General features: G+C 42.0%; 1 protein-coding gene across 1 annotated transcript in view; it reads left to right on the forward strand.

Moving 5' to 3' along the window:
- Nucleotides 1-1,652: 1,652 nt before the first annotated feature.
- The window catches only part of PHYHIPL (phytanoyl-CoA 2-hydroxylase interacting protein like), a 117,745-nt gene continuing 99,740 nt past the window's right edge, over nt 1,653-19,657 (forward strand). The window contains exons 1-2 of the mRNA XM_084845342.1: nt 1,653-1,726; nt 18,399-18,538. The gene's annotated coding sequence lies outside the window, so the exon portion shown is untranslated. The remainder of the gene's footprint in view (nt 1,727-18,398; nt 18,539-19,657) is intronic.

Here is a 19,657-nt window from a genome sequence, read left to right on the forward strand (position 1 = left end):
TTTGATTGCTGTCCTGGAGTTTTGGAATGCCTTTTTCAGAGTGGTTGGTTTAGTCCTCTCTGTCATCATGACATTTAGGAAGCAAGTGAAAATTATTTTGTTCTGCCATGCTGTTGGGAATTAGCCCTTACTATTAGTATCTGTTTTTGTTTGGTTTTTTAAAATAGTATGGTTATGTTTTTAAATTTGATTTTGTTTGTTAATTTGTGGGGGGGGATGCTAAGATTTTAATATATTTTGTATGCAGCTTGGGAATTACTTGAAAAGCAGTATAAGTGTCTTGTAATGAAAAACAAATTACCAAATAAAATGTGGTCTGAAACAAGGTGTGGGGAGTGGTCCTAAATCACAAGTTGGCCTTTGGCCTAATTTCATGTAGGTGGGGAGAACCCAGAGGGTTAGAAGGAGGCAGGGAGGGAAAATACAGAAGGAAATTTGAAATGAATATAGTGATGGAAGGGCAGAAGCCCTCAAGTGATCAGTTCAAACCTCTGGCAAGGTGGATCTGTCCCTCCTTTGGCAGCCTGCTGAGTAAGAAAGAGGGAAAGAAAGGAAATGGGGGGGGGGAGGAAGAAAGGGAATGATGAAAGGGAGTGAGAGCAATGGGCTGTTGGGTTATTTGAGGATAGCCCCCCCCCCACTGCTGCTTGGGTTTTGACAATATAGCAAGCGGCCAGCACACAACTGGCACATGTGGCAGGGAAAATAAGCCACCGTGGCTTGTTTCCCTGACTTTTGCGAACCAGCCCATTGTGGGAGGCTTGAAACAAACAGTCAGTGATGTCTTTGACTGGATATGATTCTGTTTGTAATATGCTTAAGCTTTAGATAGGGGATTAGCCCTCATATTTCTCTGTAGAAAGGTCAGTCTCATATTTCAGTCATTATCTGACTCTGCTCCATGTTGGTGTCCAGAAAATTTTCCTTCCAATAAACATATGGACCCAAGAACTGACCTTTTGTTAGCTGTATGGGGCTTAATGAATGGGTTGTAACAAGATATAGAAGCAAGAGTAGGGGCAAGGATCAAGGAGGTTGTCAGAGAAGAGCAAATGAAAACCTCCATCTAAGGGTGTCTCTACATGAACAATTTATTGCATGCTTGTGATTGGTCACTCAGGAAGTTTGTGAGTCCTTTACATGATGATGTCAACCTCCTGGACATCTCATGCACATTTCCCCTTTTATCCAGCTTTCAAAGATCAGAGATAAGCTAGTAATAAAAGTTAATGGCACCATATCAGCAGTGTGTAATGCCGGCATAGCGCTATGAATTTGCTGAGGAAGAACTTTCCTTGATTCAAACCCTGTGTCTGCCATGTAAATCCTTGAGCACATTTTTCGATTGCAGACCGATCAGAGGGAGAAGAGGGTAAAATGCTTCCCTGCAACAAAGGGAGAGAGATCTGATCCCCCACCCCATTAAGTTCAGAATCAACACCCTCTGTCGATTCAGAGCACCCCATTAAGTTCAGTGGGGCTTACTCCCAAGTAAGTGTGCCAAGGGTTGCAGACTTACAGCACAATCGTACATCTACTCAGAAATAAGTTGTAGCTTCCCTGGGGGCTGCAAGGAAACACTACAGCACAAGTTAAGCAATGAAAACAAGACACCCCACCCCCCACTCCTTTGCACACATGCCAGGGAGGGAGGCACTCCCTTGATTTCAGCCACGTATCCCCTGTGTAATGGAGCCTGTCATAAATCCAAGAGCAGAAAGCCATGGTAAGTATGTGGGTTAAACTCCCTAAGTTAATATGAATAAGACTTTTGAATGCAGAACTGTGCCCCTCCAGCAAATGTTGAGCAGCCCCTTGCATATTTGAGTGTCTGCCTTGTCTGAAGAATGCGCACATCTTTGCTGTGTCGCAATTTTGAATCCCAGGATATTTAGCTAGTTTTCCTGGGATAAAATAACTGTTCAAACTGGCAATAAAAGAAAGCATAGTTCATCCCACAGGTTTGGGTAGAAGGTAAATCTGGGTTACTTGCAGTAGATGGAAAAGATTTCTAATCACAGTTGTTCAACAATAATAAGGACTAAAGGTGCAATTTTATGGCTTGCACCCTGGGTACTTGTAAGCCCCTGAATTAGGAGGCTTGCAAGTATCCTATGGAGAGGGAAGTGCCTCATGCCTCCTGTGCTGCATTTTAGCTAGACGGGCGATTTCGCCTGCCTAGCAGATGCTTCAGGGAGGGGGAGGGGAGTAGGCTGGGGTGATGATAGGAAAAGGCCTGACTTCCTCCCCTCCCCCTGGAATGCCTCCTTTACCCTGTCTCTGCGCTCTCTTTACATAGTGTGGAGAGGCAGCCGGTGTGGTTCTCTCCGCAGCAGCAATGAGGGGCAGGGGGCGTGGTTTCCTGGGTCCAAGCCTGGAGCACCATCTTTGAGCGCGGAGCCAGGAAACAAAAAATCCTGTGTCCCCCAGACACTGTCTAGGGGATGTAGGATTGCTCCCTCCAAGGCTTCTCCCTAACCACTCCCCCAAATTGGGCTGCTGCTGAAACAAAAAATGCTTTGGGAGGTGTGGGGAGGGGGAGGAAAACCAGGAGTAAATGTTTATGTGAAAGGACTGCAAGTTCAGTTTTGGTATTGAAAACGAATTCTAGGCGAGCCTGTGCTCAGAGGCACCCTTGTTCCATATTTCCAAGGCTGCAACCTGAAACTTACTGGGGACTTACTCCCAAATAAGCAGTTATAGGATTATGCTACAAGTGTATGGTGTACCCTTCCCAGGTACTATTTTGGACCTGGCTGTGGTAGCTGGACCTTGGGGTGCTAGTGAAAAACAAAAGTAGATCTCACAAGTTGAAGTCTGGCCGGCCCTGTTTTAGCACAGGCCTGCCTAACTTCTGAACCACTAAGAAAGATACAGTTCACCAGTCATGCAGGGGTATGATAAATCTTTGTTTCTGGTTGCCTGAGGCCCTGAATACACGGAGGCGGGAGGCTGTCAAATATGAACTCAGTGCGACTTCTAAGCGTACTTCTAACATCTTCCCACCAGAACCTGTGCATTGGACATTTAAGCAGACTGTAGTACAAGCTGTGAGCTCTGCTTTCTGTATCAGCAGCTTCCAAACGGTCAGTCCTTGTAAACTGCTAGAAACCCACACAACTGAGCAGCAGTGAAATCTCTCTCAGCCAACCTTTTCCCCCTGGAATCTTGCCTTGCAAGAAGCCGTGTATAATTTTCATATATAGAATTCCAGATGCACTTTGCATATATCTGTATACGTTGCATTTTGTAAACATCCGTGCTGCGAATGAACTTATCAACATTAATGATTTTCTGAGCAAAGAGAAATAATCATTCATCTGGGATTCATTTTGCACACCACTCGTTTTTCTGATCCTCTATTTGTTGGCATGCATTTTAATGGAAAGATCATCATACCTATGAACTTCACTAGCTTGTGATGTAAACTGTGATGGGTGGGAATGGGTTTGTTTGTTTTTTAAAGATGGCACAACATCATGAATTGAATGGACACTTCAATCCCTTGATGTTCCGGAGTTCAGCCTGTTCACTTTCCCCCGACTTGCTGTTATATAATGTCAGATTACATAAGCGAGAAAAGTACAATTTACATAATCGTCAACCCTGTAATGCAGTGGTTACAATTGTCAGATCTTTGTCAAATGCCCGGGGCTAGAAATTTACTGTGACTGCTGGAAACTGATTGTTGGCTTATGATTCATTATTAATATTGATGAGCAATGTTGAGCTTGGTCAAATGTCGCCAATCGTTTCTGAAAATAGAATCAAGGCATTTTTAAATGGTCATTAAAATGCAGTGTGTGTTGTGGAGAGCATAGCAGTTTACTAGTAATTCCTACTCACTGTCAGATTGATGGACTTGGCTCCTGATGCAGAATAAAGAAAAGTTGTGTTCATGCTTAGACATTTTGTACCAGTCGCCTGATTCAGCTGCTACCTGTCCCCATGTTGTGCTACAAGCAAGTTACACCTCTCCCCAGTGGATCCTCTCTCAATACCACTTAGACATAGGTTACCAGTGGTGTGGGAGGATGGGAGCAACGTCCATGCCCATATTACTTTGGGAATGCCTGTAAGAAGGAACCACATCATGTGGTTGAATGAAGTGGTTCCTTCTTACAAATGTTACTGGAGTGTGTGGGAATGGGTCATGGGTAAGCAGCTCCCATGTCACTTCGCCTTGATTTTAGTAGAAGAGACAGTGAAATTAGTGGAACTTAAAAGCACTTCACTTTTGACTTGATCATGCCCAGGTTGGTTTGGCTGTAATTCAGGCCTCTGTGGTAATATATCGTTTATGATAATAAAATAGAATTCAGTGGAGTGTTTAACTACAGAGAGTAGCTACTCACAGCATCCATGTTTAGAAACCAATTCCGGCTGTTGGAAAAGGAGATAATGTTGGGTTTAGACATACAATGAACAAAGAGCCAACTGTTTAATTAATTTGGTCTACCTGAGAGCTCTCACATTTTTGGCGTCAATGACCGATAACTGATAACGCTAGAACTCAAGCACCAAACTTGCAAATTATGTTTTCTTTTGAATGTTGCAGCATAAACAGAAGGGTTTTTTTTTCCTGCTAAAGAGGCAACAAGTCAGTTAACTTTTTAGTGGGGAAAAACCTGGTCAAAATGTCACTTCCATTCAAGTCTGATCGCTTTCACTTGGAAACTGACATCAGATGTGCACTAATTAGCATAATAAGGTAGCTAGAGCAAAAGGGTCATGCACAAATGTTAAAAGGCTCTATGGTAGTTCACATGTTACTGTGCCTTGTTGTATTTGCAAAACAAGTAAAATTTTTCATTTTCCTTTGTTTGCTCTTGCAGGTGCATGTTCGCGTCAGCCTTTAGCGTTTTAAAACAATGCTTCCATGGATAATTAGTACCGCTAACTCATGGAAGTTTTTTAAAGTCAATTAACAACCTTGCTTTTAACTGATTATTTAATTCAACAGAAAATTATATTGATCCAGCTGATATTTTGAGAGTGTCTCATGGAGATAAAGTTTCCCTTGGTTAAACAGCAGTAAATCCTTTACGGCATATGTGTGTCATATAACTCATTTACTGTATCCAGAGATTTAAATGTAGCATGTTTACAGCAGTGCTCTTAGCACTAAATACTGGTCAGTAGGGGGTCAACAATTAATCTGATTAATTGTAGCCTAAGATTTAGGGGTTCCTCAAAAGCTTGTCCGGGTTTCCTCAAGGAAAGGATCAGTAGTGGCTGTCAGGTTTATTGAGTGGAGGAGGTTAAACATGCTGAAACTGAGTCTAGACAAGACAGAGTTAATGGAGTGGAGGAAATCCCACTTCTCTAGAAGGGGTGGCAGTTTCCCTGTCAGAGTAGGCTTAATGCATTCCACTTTGTTCTCAAATGTGTTGGCTGTGCTTTTGATCACCGCTATTTGTTACACAGACTGCACCCCTTCTTGGAGAGGAGGAATCTTGGAATGCTGATCCATACTCTATAAATTCTAGGATTGGCTACTGTAGTGCACTCTATGTGGGGCTGCCCAGGAAGACATCTTGGAAGCTTCCATGAGTTGCTTCTTGTAGAATATTGGGAGATGGGAGCATATTTGACCTGTTTTGTGGCAACCGCACCTGCTTCTGATTAGGTTCTGGGCCCAGTTCAATGTGCTAGTGCTTATCTTTAAAGCTATTCAGGGTCTGAGACCCACGTACCTGAAGGACCCTTTCATCATATGAGCCCTGCCACTGTTTGCATTCTGCAGGTCGGGACCTGTTTTTTGCTCCTGCAACATGTGGAACCTCTGGGTTTCCTCAAGGAGAAGATCAGCAGTGACAAATGAGTGGATTTAGTGGATGAGGTTAAACATACTGAAGTTGAATCCAGACAACGATGAGAGTTCCAGCGAGGAGAATATTCTGAAGTCATTCACACAACATGACAACCCAGAGCATGGACTGAGTATAGGTTGTCATTGAATCATGGGTTGTTGTTTGTTAATTTTATTATGTTTCTGCATACCTATGGCCTGATCAGTCAACAAGCAATAAACTGAACTAATTACACACTTCTGCTGTGGGGCAGCCTCATATTTATCTGAAACATTTTTATTTATTTATTTGCCAATGATATTAGATAAAATATCTGACACCACATTTCAGAACCTCTTTTTTCATGTTTAATACAGCCAGCTGCTGATTGTGTCAGTGCTGTTATGGCATGATAAGAACTTCTCTGATGTGCTCATGTCTGCAGAGCCGCTGAAAGAAGGGGAGGAGAAAAGATATAATTAACATAACACTAAAGTGCTGCACTCAATATGCCAACAAATCTGGAACACTCAACAGTGGCCACAAGACTGGAAAAGGTCAGTTTACATTCCAATTCCAAAGAAGGGCAATGCCAAAGAGTGTTCAAACTACCGCACAATTGCGCTCATTTCACATGCCAGCAAGGTGATGCTCAAAATCCTACAAGCTAGGCTTCAGCAGTATGCGAACCGAGAACTACCGGAAGTACAAGCTGGGTTTCGAAGAGGCAGAGGAACTAGAGATCAAATCGCCAACATTCGCTGCATCTTGGAGAAAGCAAGAGAATTCCAGAAAAACGTCTATTTCTGCTTCATTGACTATGCTAAAGCCTTTGATTGTGTGGATCACAACAAACTGTGGCAAATTCTTAAAGTGATGGGGGTACCAGACCACCTAACCTGTCTCCTGAGAAACCTGTACGAGGGTCAAGAAGCAACAGTAAGAACCAGACATGGAACAACCGAGTGGTTCAAAATTGGGAAAGGAGTACGACAAGGCTGCATATTGTCACCCTGCTTATTTAACTTATATGCAGAGTACATCATGAGAAATGCCGGGTTGGATGAATCACAGGTCGGAATTAAGATTGCTGGGAGAATTATCAACAACCTCCGATATGCAGACGATACCACCCTAATGGCAGAAAGCGAAGAGGATCTCAAGAGCCTCTTGTTGAGGGTGAAAGAGTGCAAAAAGTGCAAAAGGTGAAAGTGCAAAAGCTGGTTTGAAACTCAACATTAAAAAAACTAAGATCATGGCATCTGGCCCTATCACTTCCTGGCATATAGAAGGGGAAGAAATGGAAGCAGTGACAGATTTTACTTTCTTGGGCTCCAAGATCACCGCAGACGGTGACTGTAGCCATGAAATTAAAAGACGCTTGCTCCTTGGGAGGAAAGCTATGGCAAACCTAGACAGCATAGTAAGAAGCAGAGACATCACCTTGCCGACAAAGGTCCGTCTAATCAAAGCTATGGTTTTCCCAGTAGTAATGTATGGCTGTGAGAGCTGGACTATAAGGAAGGCTGAGCGCCGAAGAATTGATGCTTTCGAACTGTGGTGCTGGAGAAGACTCTTACTAGTCCCCTGGACTGCAAGGAGGTCAAATCAGTCCATCCTAAAGGAAATCAACCCTGACTGCTCATTGGAAGGACAGATAATGAAGCTGAAGCTCCAATATTTTGGCCACCTAATGCGAAGAGAAAACTCCCTGGAAAAGACCCTGATGCTGGGAAAGACTGAAGGCAAAAGGAGAAGGGGACAGCAGAGGATGAGATGGCTAGATAGCATCACGGATGCAATGAATATGAACTTGAGCACGCTCCGGGAGAGAGCGCAGGACAGGAAGGCCTGGCGTGCTATGGTCCATGGGGTCACGAAGAGTCGGACACGACTGAACGACTGAACAACAACAAAATTGTTTCTACATTCATCTGTCTCAGAAACCCTCTTTCTTTACCAATTCAAAGAAAGAAAACATTTCTGTCCAAAGTTCCCCTGTTGTTGTTCTTTGGTGCTCTACAAATGCCCATTTGATACAGGACACAATTTCCTCTAACAGTTCCTCTCTGTTGTGCTGTCACTCTGCACAAAACGTAGAGCCAAAAGCTCACCAGGTAGACAGTGGCAACTAGAAGTTTGATTTTCATGATCAGAATGGCAAAGTCTCCAGCATTCTCCACCACAGGAGTAACATTTTTTAAGCCACCAGCAACTCAAGGAGTAGAGAGTTCCTCTTTCAAAATGATTCAAGGCTTTGCCTTGTCCTGGGATCCAGCAACAGGTGGAGAAGGGCTGCTGCAAAACCACATCCCACCTTCCCACCGCTTGCCCCCTATTAAGCCCTCTGGGTGGGCAGTGAGTATGAAGGGAACATACTTATTTTGCTCCTGTGAGGTCCAACTACTAGAAATAATGGTTGGCTACCAAGCCCAGCTGACATCTGTTGAACCCTGTTGAGAGCACACCCTACAAGGCATCCAAGGGGAGCTTATCTTTGCCAGAAGCAACTTATAGCAAAGATTTAAAATGAGAAAATTTACAGAACAGAACCCCTAATAAAATACAAATATAACTTATTCCCCAAACAGCAAGAACCATAACCAGTATAACAGACGCAGTAAGACCAATTCAGTCTCAACCATCAAAACCTTGCAAAAGACTGGCTAAGAAAGGGACTATGTCATTAAAGTATAAAATAAATAAAAGAGGTGCTAATAAACATCCCTGACATACTCCTTTATTTACAGTGACAGGATCGGAGAGGTCTCCACCTGAAGTGACTCTCATGTGCAGACTAGAATTCTCATACAACCCCTGTATGCTCCTGAGCAACTTGCGATCCACATTTAATAGTGCCAATTTGTGCCAAAGAGTTGAAAGCTGCTCGAAGATCTACAAATGCAATGAAAAAGGAATGACGAGGGGGTGAGGTATATTTCCCCAACAAGTGTTATAATAAAAAACAGTGGTCAGCTGTGGATCTGCCACATCAAAAGCCTGCTTGTTCCTCAGCTAGGATATTCTCCTCAAACACCGAGTTTTCTAACTTATCTAAAAGAAGTCTTGCACATAATTTGCTAATAACGTCCAAAAGCCTTACAGGGCAGTAGTTCTTAGGATCTGACCAGTTGCCTTTCTTATAATGGGCACTACAATGGCCACTGCCCAGTGTGTAATTACTTTTGCTTAAAATGGAAGAGCTCCTTGCTCATTAATGTTCAGTTTAATAGTGGAAAATCGTGTATGAATTTGAAAGTCCTTAATGTCTTCCCAGAGATTAGTGTCTTGTTTGTAAAAGGAACGAATGAGGGTGCCTCTGCTTTAGCAAAACCCCTGGATCCTTACTGGGGCTTTCTGCTTTCGATTTCTTTGCGAGATTAGGAGGGGCTCCTTTACACAGGAGACACAAAGTTTGAATTGAAGGAACCCCTCCCTCCCTAGCATGTGTGCAAAGGAGGGGGGGGAGTCTTGCTTTCATCACTTAACTTATGCTGCACTGTTTCCTCGCGGCCCCAAAGCTACAACATGGAATTCCATTGCGTAGATGTAAGATTGTGCTGTAAGTCTGCAACCCTAGGTGCACTTACTCGGCAGTAAGCCCCAATGAAGTCAATAGGACTTACTTCTGGCTGGACATAAGATCGCATTTTAAGTCTGCAGCTCTCAGCACACTTACTTGGGAGTAAGCACCACTGAACTTACATGGGGTGCTTTGAATCAATAGAGGATGTTGATTCTGAGCTTAGTGGGGTGGGGGATCAGATCTGTCTCCCTTTGGTGCAGGGAGGCATTTTAACCTCTTCTCCCTCCAATCAAGAAATGTGCTCAAGCATTTACATGGCAGACATGTGGTTTGAATCGAGGAAAGTCCTTCCTCGGCAAGTTCATAGTGCTACTCCAGCATTTCACACTGCCAATGTCCTGCATTTTTTAAATATTCCAGCTTATCTCCGATTTGTTTGAAAGTGGGATAAATGGAAAAAGTTGCGGGAGACATCCCGGAGGTTGACGACATTGCGTAAAGGACCCACAGAGTTCTGTGAGTGGCCAATCATGACTGTGCAATAAATCACTCGTGTAGAGACACCCTAAGTATCAGTGAAGAAAGCCAAAGGCAAGGGCATTAATGTAATAGGTGAGAACCTGGGCTTTGTAAGTCATGGAAAAGTCTTTCTGTAGTAAACCTTCCAACACTGATTGTGGTTTGGATACAGATTCAAAAGGCTCTAAAGAACCCTTTGCCACTGAAAATGGGGAATCGCCCTAATGCAGATACTAAAGGTTGGTTGGAAACTTGATTTAGGATTGATGTTCAGCCCTGAACACATTGTTGGAGAGGGACTTCATGTGCCAAAGGACAGTAGGTTACTTGCATAGTTTCATGTATATAAGTAGTATATTTTGCATAGTATTTTAATGTACATGGTGGGCATATTGGACTTATACCCACACCAAAAGGTTGGCCACTACCCTTCAGTGGTGCATTTCTTCCATGATTGCTGTCTACAGTGTCAAAGGAATCCACATAAGTGGAAGATTTAGATGTTCTCAGACTGGTGTGGGAGCAACTGCAGAAGAGGCAGCAATCATGCCAATAAGAGGTCATCTAAACAGATGAGAACAAAGATCTGCTTCAGGATTTGTTTCAAATGAGAAGTGGTATATAAATCTTGCAAATAAATAAAGCAATCCTAAGCATGTTTACTGAGATGTCCCAGCATGTTCAATGGATTTACTCCCTGGTTAAGTGTGCATAGAATTGCAGTCTTGGTCCTAGTTTTCCCACTATACAAAATGTATAGAAATCACAGCATATTTTATGATTTGGACAAAAATCCTTCATAAACTGGTCAAATGTAGACAAAGAGTGAGATATGCTAATTGCAAAAGAACTCCAACGTAATTAAGTGTTGTTATGTTAAAAATATATTTCTAAATTTTTATAAACATTATTTTCACTTAACAGTTGCCATGTAAATATACGGGTCTGTAAACAATATTCCAGAGACTGAACAGCCTGGAACCGCAGAGAGTGTGAGAGTGGTGTGTGTATACCCAGGGCTAATGCCAGCAATTCTGATGGAGCCCAGGCATCATAGACAACATGTCTGGGCTTATCACCCATTTCTGCACAGCTTGTTTGATGGACCAAGCAAACACAGTGGGTAGTATCCAATGGTGATGCAGCATTAGCTCTAATGATGTGCACTAGCATAAACCAATGCTGGTTCACTTGCTAGCACAAAGGGGAAAACTGGTGATTTGCTGCCAAATGTTGGTGATGTCACCACCAAATCTTGGCAGCAAATCACCATTCTTACAATTTGCACTAGCAAGTGATAATGATGTTGCACTAACCTTGGTTTACACTAGCACAATGCTAGTGCTGCGCCACCAATCGATACTAGCCTTTGTATTATTTTGAAATCATGGTCTCAGGGACTACATGAAAGTGAGTCAGGGACCACTGGTGGTAAAAACCACTGTCTTTTAGGAAGAGTTTACCCCATTTTACATGGCATTACCTATCTCTCATTTTCATTACTGCTGAGAACCTATTCCCCCAATATTTCCCCAGGCATAATACATTTATTTGTTCATTTCTTTATTACATTTATATCCCACCTTTTTTCCTCCTTAAGGAACCCAAGAAATATGTGTAATATGTTGACAGTAGTACTCTCAATAGAGCTATTTTTAGCAAGATGCCATTCTTCCCAAGAGGATTTGTATTAGTTAAATGTAAACAGAGAAATCATCTCTCCCTCCACTTCTGCTCTTTCTGCTGCATCTGATACAAATTGCTTTAAAATAGCATCCTCTTTACATAGAACAAAATTGTCTTGTTTTCAGAAATCTTGACATATTGATCAACGTTATTGTTTTAAATTAGCTTTTAATTTGAGTAAAGAAATCTTGACATATTGATCAACGTTATTGTTTTAAATTAGCTTTTGATTTGAGTAAAGAAATCTTGACATATTGATCAACGTTATTGTTTTAAATTAGCTTTTGATTTGAGTAAAGAAATCTTGACATATTGATCAACGTTATTGTTTTAAATTAGCTTTTAATTTGAGTAAAGAAATCTTGACATATTGATCAACGTTATTGTTTTAAATTAGCTTTTAATTTGAGTAAAGAAATCTTAACTTTGAAATAATGGTCCCCTTTGAAATAATGAAGTAACAATTTAAAAGAAAAGAAAATTGAATTAGTATCATGCGTAGTGAAGACCCTGATGCTGGGAAAGACTGAAGGCAAAAGGAGACGGGGACGGCCGAGGATGAGATGGCTGGATAGCATCACCGATGCAATGAATATGAACTTGAGCACACTCCAGGAGAGAGCGCAGGACAGGAAGGCCTGGCGTGCGATGGTCCGTGGGGTCACGAAGAGTCGGACGCGACTGCACGACTGAGCAACAACAACATGCGTGGTGGCAATAACAGAGATTCATTCAGAAGAAAGAAAAGAGAGTCTGACTCTGCCACCTCTTCCAGAAGGAGCTAGAAGATGAGCTGAATCCAGGTATTATGTCTTGCAAGGCATGCAGTAATGGTTTTGCATGACCACAGTATGTCCCAAGGGAAATAATGAGTCAGATCGGACCAACATTTAATTGAGTAGATCATATTCTGGCCATTGAACAACAATAATTAAAATGGTAGTTCATCCTTTGAAGGATAGGCACCCAGTAGACTCCCATAACGATATTCTAATATCTTTGTAAACAGTATAAAAGATAAAGGACTAAGTATGGACATAATGTGCCAGGTAACAGAACTCCTCCTTCAGTAGACCTTATGGAAATTGTGCTGTTGCTTAAGTCCCATTCACCAGTTATGGGACTTATGCAAATCACCCCTGAAGAATGTAACCCTATTTCCAAAAACCACATGGGGATTCACCTTGAGTTTTCCCTGTAGCAATGCCCAACATGTTTTGCTTGCCCAGATTATCAAACCACTTCTTAAGCACTCCCTTCCACAGAATAAAGGGCAGATTCATTGTTTGCCTGAGTGTGTAATACACACACGGATTTAGATATCATGGCCAATAAATGCAAATGATCCTTAGCCAGGATACAAATGAGATATAATGAAAGAAGCTAAAGATTCTCTAACAGAGTAGAATGAATAAAATAGCTCAGTTAATTTATGAATGGGTGAGAATTACAGAAAAGCTCAACATAAACTGTTTGGTCATTGGTGCAAGACAAACGAACCTTCAGGTAGTTCATATATATTCAGTCCAAGTAGCATTTCCTTCATATTACCAGAAGCGCTTCTGCGTTGGTTTTGGTGTTTCTGGAAGTGCATATTCCTTGAGGAGCACAGAGCAGCTGAGTGGTTCTGGGCAGTCATTTCACATCTTACTAGCTGCTGGTAGCTAAATCCACATCAAGCCCTGAACCTGTGGCCTGAATGATAATGGGCAGGGATTCAGCTTCAGTTTATGTATTGCCACCAACCTCTTAATCAAAGGAAGGGATTACAGATCAACTGGCCAGACCAGCAAAGAGGCCTGCTGAACAGCAATACCCCATAGCAAAGTCACATGATAAGGTCTGACATGTATAAATGCTTTTGGATTAGGCGCTCGTTTGAACAAGGTGACTTGGTTTGCTGTTGTCCTTACCACCCTGCCTCAGTCCCAGGATCTTGATTTCCAGGACTGATACAGGAGATGAGTCTAAATATCTTCTTTAAAAGAGGATACTAATTTGTTCAACTCTCTGTATACACAAGACTCGAAATGCTGTTTTTCCAACTGGAGCATCACGCTGCAGTGTGCCACAGATAGATGGTTGGTCTCAAGAGGGCTGTGCGATAGATTATGTTTGCCACGATGTGGGGAGTTCTGACCAATCTTGATCCTATGGGGTATATATCCATGAGATATGTGGAATTTCAAACAAATGTTTTACATTAGTTTTACAGAGACATGAAATGTGTGATGTGACCCTCACTTGAGATGCATTCAGGCAATGTAAATGAATATCCATGTATCTGATGATGAAAATATGGAAGGTTAATCAGATTGTTGTTTCAGAAAGCCTTTGTAGACTTGGACATAGTTCTCTTGTATTGACTCTAGGGTGCTGCCATTGGCAGTCTTCCTGTTTATATAATACTTCCCCATATTTGTGACATTTTTTGCTAAACACTGTCAGGTATAATCCATCAAGAAACAAATGTTCTGATTATATTTTGAGACTTCAGTATTCTTTTAACATAGCCAGCTATGCATCTCAGAGAGCCCTGTTAGAAAGACAATGCTCTACAATAGCCATCCCCAATCTGGTGGCTGGTGCCCTCCAGGTGTGTTGGATTACAACTCTCGCTGCTGGTTGGGGAATGCTGGGAATCAGTCCACAACACCTGGAGGGCACCAGATTGGAGAAGGTTGCTCTAGAGTATTTTCAGATATAAAAAAATTCAGAGGAGAATAGCATCAAGTAGCTTGTGGTTTGGGATCATGACTTGGACCAATTCTTTTGTCAAGTCCCAGCTGATGGAAAAAATAACTTTTCCAGCAATACTATAAATGCTAGGAAATGGTGATCCTGCCACAACAATTGGGGTTGCATGGGCGACATCTGGCTGGTATAATAATGGCCATCAACTCTCTCTAGGAAAGTGACTGTATCTGGAAAGGCCCTCTTGCTGCTAAATAGTTATGCACAGGTAAGCCCCATTAAAATCCATGAGACTTCCTGTGCAAAACTGGGAGCAGGACTGTAATCTTAAATGCCAATTAAGGGCCTAAGAGTTTAATTAACACAATTATCATCTGAAATGAGAGTCTGTAGAGCATAGTAACAAATAGTTTTTTCAAGTGTGACTCTTGTTCGAGGGACAGGAGAATCTCTCCGATAAGAAAAAGAAAATTGTTCTGGTCTTGTGTATCATGGTTCACTTTAAATTGCGATCAGCCTATGCGGTATTTATTCAAATGAATATTATACTGTACTTTGTATCCAGGTGCTATAAGCATGAGTCATTACAAATGTTTCTGATTACTGCTTGGATGTAACATATTTAATAAGAAGAGAAAATAAGGGGACCCCTCAAAAGACTGTAGCTTAAATTGTTGTAGTTGTTTAAATAAGGCTTTGTTGTTCAGTCGTTCAGTCGTGTCTGACTCTTCATGATCCCATGGACCATAGCACGCCAGGCCTTCCTTTCCTGCGCTCTGTCCCAGAGCGTGCTCAAGTTCATATTCATTGCATCGGTGATGCTATCTAGCCATCTCATCCTCTGCCGTCCCCTTCTCCTTTTGCCTTCAGTCTTTCCCAGCATCAGGGTCTTTTCCAGACAGTTTTCTCTTCACATTAGGTGGCCAAAATATTTGAGCTTCAGCTTCAGCATCTGTCCTTCCAATGAGCACTCAGGGTTGATTTCCTTTAGGATTGACTGATTTGACCTCCTTGCAGTCCAGGGGACTCATAAGAGTCTTCTCCAGCACCACAGTTCGAAGGCATCAATTCTTCGGCGCTCAGCCTTCCTTATAGTCCAGCTCTCACAGCCATACATTACTACTGGGAAAACCATAGCTTTGATTAGACAGACCTTTGTCGGCAAGGTGATGTCTCTGCTTCTTACTATGCTGTCTAGGTTTGCCATAGCTTTCCTCCCAAGGAGCAAGCGTCTTTTAATTTCATGGCTACAGTCACCGTCTGCGGTGATCTTGGAGCCCAAGAAAGTAAAATCTGTCACTGCTTCCATTTCTTCCCCTTCTATATGCCAGGAAGTGATGGGGCCAGATGACATGATCTTAGTTTTTTTAATGTTGAGTTTCAAACCAGCTTTTGCACTCTCCTCTTTCACCCTCAACAAGAGGCTCTTGAGATCCTCTTCGCTTTCTGCCATTAGGGTGGTATCGTCTGCATATCGGAGGTTGTTGATAATTCTCCCAGCAACCTTAATTCCAACCTCTGATTCATCCAACCCGGCATTTCTCATGATGTACTCTGCATATAAGTTAAATAAGCGGGGTGACAATATGCAGCCTTGTCGTACTCCTTTCCCACTTTTGAACCAATCGGTTGTTCCATGTCTGGTTCTTACTGTTTGCTTCTTGACCCTCATACAGGTTTCTCAGGAGACAGGTAAGGTGGTCTGGTACTCCCATCACTTTAAGAATTTGCCACAGTTTGTTGTGATCCACACAATCAAAGGCTTTAGCGTAGTCAATGAAGCAGAAATAGACGTTTTTCTGGAATTCTCTTGCTTTCTCCATGATCCAGCTAATGTTGGCGTTTTGATCTCTAGTTCCTCTGCTTCTTCGAAACCCAGCTTGTACTTCTGGTAGTTCTCGGTTCGCATACTGCTGAAGTATAGCTTGTAGGATTTTGAGCATCACCTTGCTGGCATGTGAAATGAGCGCAATTGTGCGGTAGTTTGAACACTCTTTGGCATTGCCCTTCTTTGGAATTGGAATGTAAACTGACCTTTTCCAGTCTTGCGGCCATTGTTGAGTGTTCCAAATTTGTTGGCATATTGAATGCAGCACTTTAACAGCATCATCTTTTAGGATTTTAAATAGCTTGTCATCTCCGCTAGCTTTGTTGTTACTAATGCTTCCTAAGGCCCACTTGACTTCACTCTCGAGGATGTCCGGCTCAAGTTCAGTGACCGCACTATCATGGCTATCAGGGACATTCAGATCTTTCCTGTATAGTTCTTCTATGTATTCTTTCCACCTCTTCTTAATCTCATCTGCTTCTGTTAGGTCCCTGCCTTCTTTGTCCTTTATCATGCCCGTCTTTGCACAAAACGTTCCCTTGAGATCTCCAGTTTTCTTGAAGAGATCTCTAGTCTTTCCCATTCTGTTGTTTTCCTCGATTTCTTTGCATTGTTCATTTAAGAAGGCCTTCTTGTCTCTCCTTGCTATTCTCTGGAACTCTGCATTCAGTTGGATATATCTTCCCCTTTCTCCCTTGCTTTTCACTTCCCTTCTTTCCTCAGCTACTTGTAAAGCCTCATCAGACAGCCACTTGGCTTTCTTGCATTTCTTTTTCTTTGGGATGGATTTCGTTGCTGCCTCCTGAACAATGTTATGGACCTCCGTCCATAGTTCCTCAGGCACTCTGTCTATCAGGTCTAATCCCTGAAATCTATTCCTCACCTCCACTGTATATTCATAAGGGATATGATTTAGGTCATACCTGAATGGTTTAGTGGTTTTCCCTACGTTCTTCAATTTTAGCTGAAATTTTGCAAGAAGCAGCTCATGATCTGAGCCACAGTCAGCTCCAGGTCTTGTTTTGACTGACTGTATAGAGCTTCTCCATCTTTGGCTGCAAAGGACATAATCAATCTGATTTCAATATTGACCATCTGGTGATGTCTATGTGTAGATTCATCTCTTGTGCTGTTGGAAAAGAGTGTTTGCTATGATCAGCGTGTTCTCTTGGCAAAACTCTATCAGCTTTTGTCCTGCTTCATTTTGTACACCAAGGCCATGCCTGCCTGTTATCCCGGTGATTTCTTGACTTCCTACTTTAGCATTCCAATCCCCTATGATGAAGAGGACATCTTTTTTTGGTGTTATTTCTAGAAGGTGTTGTAGGTCTTCATAGAACCGATCAACCTCAGCTTCTTCAGCATCAGTGGTTGGGGCATAGACTTGAATTACTGTGATGTTGAATGGTTTGCCTTGGATTCGTACTGAGATCATTCTATCATTTTTAAGATTGTACCCCAGTACTGCTTTTCCCACCCTTTTGTTAACTATGAGTGCTACTCCATTTCTTCTAAGGGATTCTTGCCCACAATAGTAGATATGATGGTCACCTGAATTAAATTCGCCCATGCCTGTCCATTTTAGTTCGCTGATTCCCAAGATGTCGATGTTCAATCTTGCCATCTCATGTTTGACCACCTCCAGCTTACCTTGATTCATTGATCTGACATTCCAGGTTCCTAAACAGTATTGTTCTTTACAGCATCGGGTTTTCTTTTCACCACCAGACACATCCACAGCTGAGTGTCCTTTCGGCTTTGGCCCAGCCGCTTCACTCTTTCTGGCACTACTTGGAAATACCCTCTACTCTTCCCCAGTAGTATATTGGACACCTTCCAACCTGAGGGGCTCATCTTCCGGCATCATATCTTTTAGCCTTGTGATATGTTCCATGGGGTTTTCTTGGCAAGAATACTGGAGTGGGTTGCCATTTCCTTCTCCAGTGGACCACATTTTGTCAGAACTCTCTGCCATGACCTGTCCGTCTTGGGTGGCCCTGCACGACATAGCTTATGGCTTCACTGAGTTACGCAAGCCCCTTCGCCACAACAAGGCAGTGATCCATGAAGGGGGATCACTGTTATCAAAGTGATCACTGTTATCAAAGTTATCAAAGCGGTGGACATACAATATCATTACCACTAAAATATAACAATAGAACATAACAATAAAACAATACAGTAATAATTACTGATTAGCAATAAAACTATACACTCTGCTGTGTACTGCAGGCTATATCTGGCTGGGTCACACCTCAGGGAAAGCCTGGGTGAAGAGATGGGTCTTAAGAAGAAATCTGAACGCTAAAATAGTGGGTGCCTATCTAATGACAACGTTGTTAATGCATTCCAGAGGGTGGGTGCAGTGATACTACATCCTCTGCTGCAAGCGTTCCTGAGGCAACCCCCCAGATCATGTGGTACCATCAGAAGTGCTCCCACTGAAGACCACAAAGACCGAGCAGGGATGTAAGGGATGAGACAATCCCTAAGGTAACCTGATCCCAATTTGTTTAGGGCTTTATATGTTAACAACATGTTGTGATTGTGATTTCTCTTTGCATTTGGATTGGTCGGCTAAGCCACTCTGAGAAGTTGTTGATTGGAATAGTGACCTTAAGATCTGTAAATAAATGAATAATGTGAGTAGCATTAATATACTTTAATAAGATAATTCTTTCAGGGTTTGGTACTAAAGCATTGGAGTTTGGAGCTTTGGTGATTAAAGTTAATGAAGAGTTTATAAAAGAAAACGTTTATAAAATCAGGAAAGCATGGGACAAATTTGATATTTGGGGTAGCTTTGTGATTCCTTGTGAGTATATCTACACTACTAATGGATATCACTTTTATTACAGTTCAGTAACAATCTTAGCTTCTCCCCTGAAAGGATCCTGGGGATTGTAGTGTGAGGTTACCAAACTATATTAAGAGTGCAATCCTATGCATGTTTAGACAGAAAAAAGTCCTACAACTCCCAGCTTTCCCCAGCCAGCCATGCTAGCTGGGGAATGCTGGGAGTTGTAGGTCTTTTTTCTGTCTAAACATGCATAGGGTTGTGCCCTAAGTCTGTAGTATAGATATACACATGAGACATGGAGATAGGAACCCAGTATAGAGTGGTGTAGCAGACAGGAATCTATATCCAATTTCTCTTCCTTTCTGTCTGTTTATGTTGCATGGGAAAGGATATTTTAGGGTTTTAAGAAAATTATATTAGTATGCTGATATTTTTTGGCAACATTGGTTGGTTGTAAAAAGTGTCTTGTAAAAAGTGACAAAACTATATTTCCAAGAAAGATAGTACAGGAAGACTGAGCAATGATGGTAGCATCATTCAAAAAGTAAAATTTGTTTTGGGTACCTGAAAATGTTTGCACAATAAGAACAGTTCGAACGTTTGATACTGTCCTGTTCTTTCCAATTTCCGTTTTTGTTCTCATTCCTTTGAGTGTAATGAATCACTGCCAGTGCTTAAATTAAATTCTTTCCCAGGCTCATTCCTTTCCACTCTTGTCTACACATACTATTGCTTCATTCATTTATTAGTTTCTTTCACCTTCTCCATTAACTCAGTGTCTGTCCTTGCAGGCTGTAGCTCATCTTTGCATC

Source organism: Heloderma suspectum, chromosome 3 (genome assembly GCF_057233095.1).
Source record: "Heloderma suspectum isolate Gila_16-S chromosome 3, 16-S_ref, whole genome shotgun sequence".
NCBI classification, from domain to species: domain Eukaryota; kingdom Metazoa; phylum Chordata; class Lepidosauria; order Squamata; family Helodermatidae; genus Heloderma; species Heloderma suspectum.